Source organism: Macrotis lagotis, unplaced genomic scaffold, assembly GCF_037893015.1.
Source record: "Macrotis lagotis isolate mMagLag1 unplaced genomic scaffold, bilby.v1.9.chrom.fasta BILBYCTG385, whole genome shotgun sequence".
Taxonomy (NCBI): Eukaryota; Metazoa; Chordata; class Mammalia; order Peramelemorphia; family Peramelidae; genus Macrotis; species Macrotis lagotis.
Window position 1 is genome coordinate 150,251 of NW_027422292.1, and position 9,174 is coordinate 159,424.

At 39.1% G+C, this 9,174-nt stretch overlaps 1 long non-coding RNA gene across 1 annotated transcript; it reads left to right on the forward strand.

The window, feature by feature from the left end:
- The first annotated feature begins 852 nt into the window (after nt 1–852).
- Nucleotides 853–5,785, forward strand: LOC141504140 (uncharacterized). The gene is made up of 3 exons (XR_012473226.1): nt 853–1,001; nt 2,971–3,014; nt 5,322–5,785. It is a non-coding gene; the product is annotated as an uncharacterized LOC141504140 (long non-coding RNA).
- The last annotated feature ends 3,389 nt before the right edge of the window (nt 5,786–9,174 follow it).

The window sequence follows — 9,174 nt, forward strand, 5'->3', positions numbered from 1 at the left end:
TTAGGGAGTTTAAGTGGCATGCCTAAGGTCACAAAATGTGTAAGCAGAATAGCAGTCCAGGTCTTCTGACTCTAATTCAATTTGTGTCTCCATTGTGCCAGTTCACTAGCGGCAGGGCAGCTGGTATTGGAGAGAATAAAGCTACAAATCTGAAGTAGTTTGACAAAGACATTTATGAAGTCACTTTGTAGAGGAGACTGAACCAGAAGAGCGGGTGGAGTTCCCGCTGAGTTTTATTTTCTATAGGATTTAGGCCAGAGTCTCCACACATAAACAAAGAGGGTAGGCATTGGGTTGGTGCCTGGGTGGCCCTCTGTCTCTCCCCACCTCGCCTCCATCTGTGTCTCCTCCAGCCTAGAAAAAGAAGGCTGAGCCCTGGCCCCTCCCCCGGACCAGCCCCTCCTCCTCTGCTGTGGGCCCTGGGAGCTGTCCCAGTGCTCTTCAAGGCTGCTGATTCCCAGATGCTGCTGCACCTTTTGTGCTCTTCCATCTGGAGAGCTCCCCCTCCCTCCCTGGGCCTCCCTCTCCCAGTTTCCACAAAGAGGCCCACCCTCCCCCACCCCAAGCTGAGCTGAGCTACTGTCCCCCACCCCCAGCCCCAGCAGAGTGCCCTGAGAACTCTGTGCCCCTGGTCAGGCCCGGGTCTCCTCCCCTTGCCAGGCTGGGTGATGGGAACTGAGAGAAAGCTTTCGGGGAGGTCCCCACTGTTCTGTTCCTCAGATCACAGAACCCCCTCCTTTCCACTCTGCTCAGAGAAAGAGGCAAGCCCCACCCTTCCGTGACATCACTGTACTCACCCCCTCCCACCCTATATTGAGAGGAAGCTTCTTTGTCTCTGCCAGAAGATGTGAGGTAGCAGGGAGACAGTGGAGATCTGGGACCCCTCACCACTTGCCTTGCCCTCCCCTACAGCTCTCCCCTTCTTTACCCTCATTTCCCTCCATCTTCCAGACTGACAATCCCTGAGGGTCCTGCAAAATGCACAAGGGGCTGTGAGGGAGGTAAGTACCCCTGACTCTAGTCCTGCCTCAGTTTCTCCCTTTATTCTCCTTTCCTTCCTTTTCTACCCCCACCTCCAAGCTTTTCATGAAGCCTTCCTCTCCATTGGTTTTTCTTAGTCCTCAGGAGATGTCTGTAAGGGCGGGTGGCAGATATTCATAATTTTGTTTTTGCATGTCTTGTGTAAATAGGTCGGATCATCCATTTCTCTTTGTGTGTGTCTGTGTGTGTGAGTGTGTGGAGAGGATGTATGTGTGTATGTGTTGGGGTGAACCTGGGCTTGGCTGGCCCTCTGGGGCTGCCCCTGCCTGGGGCTTCCTGATTGCCCGGGCCTGTGTCTGAGTGTCTGGGGCTTGTGGGATGAGGGGTAGGGGCAGGGTGGAATTGGTGCAGACAAGCAGGGACCAGCCTTCCAGGCCACTACTTCCCTCCCCTCCTCACATGGATGTTTCCATCCTCCCTTTCTCCATCTTGGCTTTGTCTTACAACTGAGGAGAGAGAAGACAGGGTGGGAACTTTGGCCCTGTCCTTCTTATCATCTCTTTTGTTTAGAAAAAGTGAGGGGGGGGCATTTCCTCCCATCATTTCCATGATGCTTATTGTGAGTCAGATAGAGGGGACTATCTCTGAACCTGCAGATCTCTATATTTTCATCCTGAAAGATCGGGGTTGTTTTAATGGGCACGTCTATCATTTGGAGGGATTTGTTGATGACTTACTTGCATTTCGTTTTTTGAAAATTTCCTGTTCCTTTGTCCTATTGGAGAAAGACTCTTAATCCTGGAAAATGGAAGCACTTCCTTCTTCATCTCCTGTATGCAATAAGCCTCAGAGATATTTAGTGCTAAGGTGTGTTTCCTCATATATCTGTTTCCCTTCTCAGTTTGTCTGCCTTTGCTCTCTTTAGGCCAAACTATTTCAACTTTACAGAAGCAGAATAATCCATTTTCTTTTCTGTGATTCTCACTTACACTTCTTCTATCATAACTTCTTCCCCTATCCATGGATGTGAATGACAATTTCCTCCTTCTGCCTTCATTTGGCTATTGACTCTCCACACCTAAATTGGCTCAGACAGAACATAAAGAGCAATTTTTTTCTGTATTGAAGAGAAACCCTGAGTGTCTTCCGCTCCCATATTGCTTGTTTTTGTTTTTTGACTAGGTAAAAGAGGACATTTTTTGCTTCATTTCTTTCTTTCTTAGGCTTTATCATTGAATAGGGATTAGCTCAGTCAAACTGAGACCCATCAAAGACTTTCCCTTATAAAAGCCAAGGCCATCTCCAGTCATCCTGATATATATCTGGTCACTGGAACCAGAGGGCTCTGGAGGAGAAAGTGAACCTGGTGACTTTGCACAGCACTTGAATGCAATTCACTTGCGGATCATGGCTCCAGCTCCTTTATATCATAATACACATGAAGAACAAATGTAATTTAATTTGATAAGTGCTGTGAGGTACTGATATCCTATGAACTATCTGGAAAACCACCTCTCTTTTGTCTTCTCTGTTTCTATACCAATTTCTGTATTCTAACTTCTATCAACCCTCTCCAGCTGCTGTCTTTGAAGTTATTAAATGCCATTTTTTAAAATCTGTTTGCTTCTGTATACTGAACACCTAATCTTATCTATTGTCCTGCCTTTCACTTTTTAACAGACTGGAAAGTGTCCCACTGGAGTTGAAAATTCTTTACCCAAATAAAGTCAGTCAGGAAATGTGAGGCAGGACTCAATAACAGTTGCTATCATATTGACTGATTTATAGAAGTGTTTTTTGATCTACCACTGATAATCCTTGACCAAAACCCATTCTTTCCTCTTTTCCCTGTTCTATTACTACCCTCAAGATTATTGGCTTCTTTTTAATTGTTTTTATTAATGTTTTCTCTTTCTTACATCACTGGCATATCACTTCTCTCCCTTCTTGAGAGTCATGCCATATGACAAATAGTATTTTTTGTTTTAGGGTGGAACAGAAGTAATCTCTTTGGATCTCACCTCTTGGACAAGGTATGGTGATGTTGTCTTCCTGTATTTCCTTTTCTGGTCCATTTGCTTTTTCACATTTTGCTTTTAAGTTTTTTACTGAACAATCCTTTCTATTTAAATTGGTGTAGTTAGCATGGACACATAAAATTTTCTTGAATTTGCTTATCTCACTTTAAATCAGTTCGCAAAGATATTTTCCTTACTTCTCTCTATATTTCATGCCCATCATTTCTTTCTTTCTTTTTTTGAAACATTTATTTATTTATTGTTAAATTTTTAAATGTATTCTCTAAATGGCACAGAATGCAAATTTTCCTTCAGTAAAACACTTGTAGTTTCCTTTCAGGAAATCCTGGAAGATATTTGTTTTACCCATTTAACTTAGCTCAAGGTTGCTTGATAATATAGAGTAATACTATTATAACCCAGAAGGGGAAACCCACACATATAGTTTTGTCAAAGGGCAAGTTTATTAATGAAACAAATATTTATCTGATGTGAAGTCAAACCAAAATCAACACATTTCATCTCATTCTTGATCAAAATCCATCAATTTCGAATGGCCTTACAAGAAATGTTCTTTCTCTTAACTCAAAACAAACATGGAGGCCACCAATGATGTCCACTAATTTTCTGACTCATCTCATGATAATGAATTTACATATCATGCCCTTTAAAATGAATTTGCACAAATAAATAATAATGATGCTATCATCTACAAAAAATGAATCCTGGCATTTTTAAATTGCTCACTTTTGAACAGAAGATGACTAGAAATTATTTTCAGTATCACCATTAAATAAACTTCCATGACTGAAAATGTTTCTCTCATGGAAGAACATTTTGAAACATTATATGTTGTTCGTCCTTCATTTTTGAAGGAGACCATGATATCAGGGAGGTGATGCCATGGCAAGCACAGGAATTCGATTTGAATATGGGGGGGGGGGGTTCTGTACTAAGTTACCAATCTCACTTTCTCCTCCAGATCCATCTGGGTCCAGTGGCCAGATATGAATCAGGAAGAATGAAAAGAGCCTTGGTTAAGTGACTTGCCTTGGGTCACACAGATAGCAAGTGGCAAGTGACTGAGGCAAGGACAGTGCTCTATCCACAACATCACCTAGCTGCCCTTGTGATACTGTAATGTATGAATGCATGTATCATCCTAATTGTTTATATAATACATATACTGGCAACAAGGAGGATGCTGACAATCTACCTGTACACATGCAACAGAAATTACAATCCAACCCACTTCTACAAATAAAATCTGTCAGGGTTGGCCTGTTTTTTTGAGATCACTAAGTTTACTCACATTCATTCTAACTGACTTTTAGGAATAGGTTGTCTTTTATGAAAGCTTAAGTAAACTGTCACATAGTATCAGAGAACTTTATTCTAGTACCTACAAGGAAACTTATCGAACTGATGAAGGAGAAGTTTCCATATACATTCTTGCTACAAAAGGCACAAATGATTAAATCTGAATCAGAAAGCAAAATGAACCTGGTTCATTGTAAAATTCAGAATAGGTTTTCATTAAGTCTGGCCTCAGGTTATGATTTTTTGAGTTCTATGATTATTAAAAAAAAAAACTTTTGGAAAACACAATAAAATTAAGAGAAAATCTCAGAAAATCTGTAATGGGCATCAATGAAACTCATCGGTTTTTCAGTCCTTTTTAAATTATTTTAATGAAAATGATAAATTATCAAATGAAAAATTCAGGAAACACTTCTAATTTTTGGCTTAAAAAGAATATTAAATATTTCCATACCAGGGACTATAATTTTAAATTTCACTTAATGTATAGACACTGCTGCCCTCCATCCAGTTGTCAATAGGAAAGTAAAACAACAAAAATGTATATACAAATAAAATAAAAATATGATTAGTTGAGGTATTAAAACTGATTCTTTTGCTTGTAAATTGAGAATAATCTGCCTTAAGAGCAAACACACACAATGTAGTTAAGAGACAAACCCTGAGGGGTGGCTAGGTGACCCAGTGGTAAAGCACTGGCCCTGGACTCAGGAGCGCCTGATTTCAAATCTGAGCTCAGACACTGAACAATTACCTAGCTGTGTGGCCTTGGGGAAGGCACTTAACTCAATTTTCCTTGGAAAGAACTAAAAAATGGAGAGACAGACAGAGAGAGAGAGAGATCCTCATAGAGTCCTCTGAATATCCCATGCTGTCTGTACTCATTCTTCAGTGCCTTCAACATTGGGAGGCACTTTTAAGAACTTTGAAGAACAGTTCTGAACTGCATTTAAAGAGAGGTTAGATCAAGTGGATGAGATACTGTCTGTGCTGTTGTTTCAGCCACAGGAATACAATGCAAGTTTATCTGCATTTTCAGAACTAAGACATTTGGACTGTCTGATGAAGACCTTTGAAGAAAGTAGGAGGATGGGAGAGGCCAACAATCTTTAAGGTACCAAAAGTAAAAATAAAATGAAATTCCTGCATAGGGAGCCATCCTTATAGTAGTAGCCATCAGTCTTCTGAAAAATCCTTTCCTTTGCATCACTTGTTTTGAATGTATGAACAGGTCATATATATGTCTGTTCTTCCCCCCGCCCCCCGCTCAAAGCCAGGTAAACTCTAAGTCAGCTCTGTAGGTACAGGTGACTGCTGTCATCATACCTTCCATGGAAGCAGTCACTAGCAGGTATCTATATCCAGAAAGCTCCAGTTTTGTGATAATTAACTTTTGCTAATGGGCAAAGGAAATAAAATCAATTGCGTCATATGGACAGATTCTAATCACCTTTGCTCCATTTTCTTTATATAGACCAAGACAGCCTTTGTTTCTGGGAACAGCACTCAGAGTAAGAAACGATCCTAAATGTTTGCCATGGTGACTGACTATGTACCTATAATTACATGTTCTCATGATCCAAGGGAGCGATGGTGGTTTTGACACAATATCCTATCCTTCATCCTACCTCAAAGAAGCCCAGCCAGTAGACATCCCTGTGAGCTGACTCCATCTGTGGTGGGATGTTGCTCCCACTTCCTGCTCCTCCGGTCCAAGGGGCTGCCAGTGTCGCCATCTCTGCCTTGGGGCTGCCTGGGCTTGGGTGCAGGTATAATTAGAGCCCTGGGACCTCCAAGTGTTCAGCTCATGATGGGAAATGACCATCTCAGCTAGGTAATGCCCTACAGCTCTGTCCCATAGCCCAGCAGCTGAGGTTCCAGTACTCCTGATGGGGTGGTGCCCACACACATCCTTTCTTACAGCATGGTGATACACCTCTGTGTCACTCATGTTCCTTGCCTAGCTTAGCCATTGCATGGTGGCTGAGCAACTACTTAGTTTCCAATTCACAGCTGCCCCCAAAAATGCTGCTAAAAATGTTTTGGTGTATATGGAAACATCTTTTAATTACTGATGACTTCCTTGGGGTATAATGGAGTCTTTGTTTTAAAAGTTCTAAAGTACCTTTTACTTGCTGTGTATAAATCACAATTAATTTTCAAAATGAACATATCATGTCATGCCTCTACTGACAATGTTTAAGTATATGTATAATTTCACATTTTATTTACATGTGAAAACCATATTTGTGTCATAAGAGAAATATGTTAGGACTCCATTATAAGTTGTTTTTTTACAAATAGTTATGTTTGGTAGGATTCACTGGCAAATCCATCTGATGCTTTGCATTTTTTTCCCCAGGAAACTCATTTTTTTCCCTTGATCAGTTTCTTTTTTGGGGACAGAATTATTGGAATCTTCTATGTTATTTTCTGTTAACATAGAGGGTTTACATTTTGGTAAGTATTCATCTATTTCACGAAGAATGTCAATTTTGCTGGCATCTACTTGAATCAAATGACTCCTATAAATTGTTTTAATTTCATCTTCATTGGCTATGCATGTGTCCTTTCATTTTTGAGACCAGTCGTGATTTTTTTTCTTGTTTTAATCAAATTTAAAAATGGTAAATCTATTCTGTTTATATTTTCATAAACTCAACACTTACTTATTATTGTTTAATTTTTAAATTTTCATAATCTTATCATTTAATTGAGGATTTCCATTTTGATGTGTAAATGCATATTTCCATTTGTTTTTGGTTTCTACTTTTTACAATTTCATGCCCAGTTCCTTGTTTCTTTTTTCTGTTGTTTAAAAATATAAGCATTTAGAAATAGAAGAAGGTTCCCCTAAGTCTTGATTTGGTTGTTGCCAGAAATTTTGGTATGTTGCTTCATTTGTATATTTCTCTTAATTGAAATTATTGCTTTGTTCTGATTTATTCTTTGACTCATTCATTTTTAAGATTATTTATTTTCCAATTAATTTGTGATCTAAGTTTCCACAACTGGGCAATTCATCTTGCACTTTGTTCTATAAAAGTTCAGTAAAGGTCTCCATTTAGTATTTCTGTTTTTCTTCCTATTCCTCATGAGGGGCAATGCCCTAAGATTTGCTTGTTTTTATAAAGGTACCATGTACAGCAAAGAAAAAAAATATATTTCTTTTTATTTCCATTCTGTTTTCTCCAGAAATCTACCAAATCTAACTTTTAAAATATTCTTGTTGTCTTCTTGATTTCTTCTGTATATATGTTATGAGTAGATTTTTCTGATTCTGAGAGGGGAAAGGTGGGTTCATACATTAGAATGGTTTGACTATTTCTTTCTGTAACTCATCTGTTTTTTTTTCCTTTAAGAAGTCAGATGCTTGGCCATTTGATGCATATTTGTTTAGCATTGATATTACATTATTGTCTATGGTACCTTTAGGGAAGATAGAGTTTTCCTACTTATCTCATTAAATTAGGTCTGCTTCAGCTTTTGCTTTGTCTGAGATCCTGATTGCTACCCTTGCCTTTTATACTTCATTGAAGGCTCCAGAAGGAAAGGGATTGTGTAAAGCTTCAGAATTTTTCGCATGGCTGTATTCAGATCTAGATACAGGGGTATGAAACTCTTTGGTGGTCCAAAACTGATGTGATTTGGGGAGAGGATTGTTCACTGCTTTTGTTGACCAGGAAGAACCCCCAATCCTTTGGGATTACAACTGGTACTGCTCCTCAGGGACCCTGTTCCATTGGGATCATAAGTAATGCTATTCCTCAGGGACCCTCACCCCTTGTGACCAGAAATGATACCTACTCCTCAGGTTCTCTAGCTCCTTTTTCCAGAAATTCTCCTCTCTGCCCTTGAACTATGAACCAGAAGTCTCTATAATCACAGAGTTCCCCCCCCCCCATAATCTCTTTCTAGGTCCGCTTACTGTCTGACTTGAGAGCTCCCAAAGCTGAAATTGCTTGTCTGCAAAAGTTAATTATCTAAAAAATGAAATAATTTTCAGGTACAAAGTTTCCAAGTAAGTAAACCAATGATTTAATGGAATTGTGAGAGGTTCCCTTAAGTCAGGTTAACTAATTCCTCAGTATTTAGTGATAGAAGAGAATTCACAGAGTTTATTTTTATAACAGAAAAAGAGGATTAAAAACACATCAGCAATCTCAGGAAACTTGTTTTGAACATAATTCAATTCGATTAGGCAGGTCGTCCATCTGGTTACTTCTCCCAAGTTTTCTGAACCAAAAGTCATACTATGGTCAACACTGAGCTGTCAAAGGGAGATAACTGTAGAAGGTCTTACCCCAAAGCTGAAGGATTTTATAGCCAGAAATCTTCCTTTCAAGGGACCTGTGCTTACTAGACAAACTTGTGCTTTCAGTTGCCAGAAAAGGAAATCCAACCTTTGAAGATTATACTACTCAGCTTATACTTAACCTCTAGCTAAGAAAACTTATTCAAGAAGTCAAAAGAATTTATCTTTTGTCAATGGCCCTCTTTCTCCACATGTCAAAAAGGGCAATTTAGCCTTTAAAAGTTTCTTTTTATTAGTGATGATTTTATTCTGACACTTATATATATGGGATACTAAGTTATTTTCTACTAATTGATAAAGTCTTAACCATACATTCATTTACAAAATCTATAATTAACCTAAACTTAAGCCAACAGGTTTGTTACTTTGACTTACCTGTTAGTGTTAGCTTTTTTCTAAATTGGGGATCTTAATCCTACAGTCAAACCCCTCCCCCCCAAAAAAAAACAAAATCTGATGATTTATGTTGCATTATCTTATAAAACAAAAAAAGTTGTTAATGCTAAAGATAATGTCAAAGTTGCTAAAGTTGTTAATGAT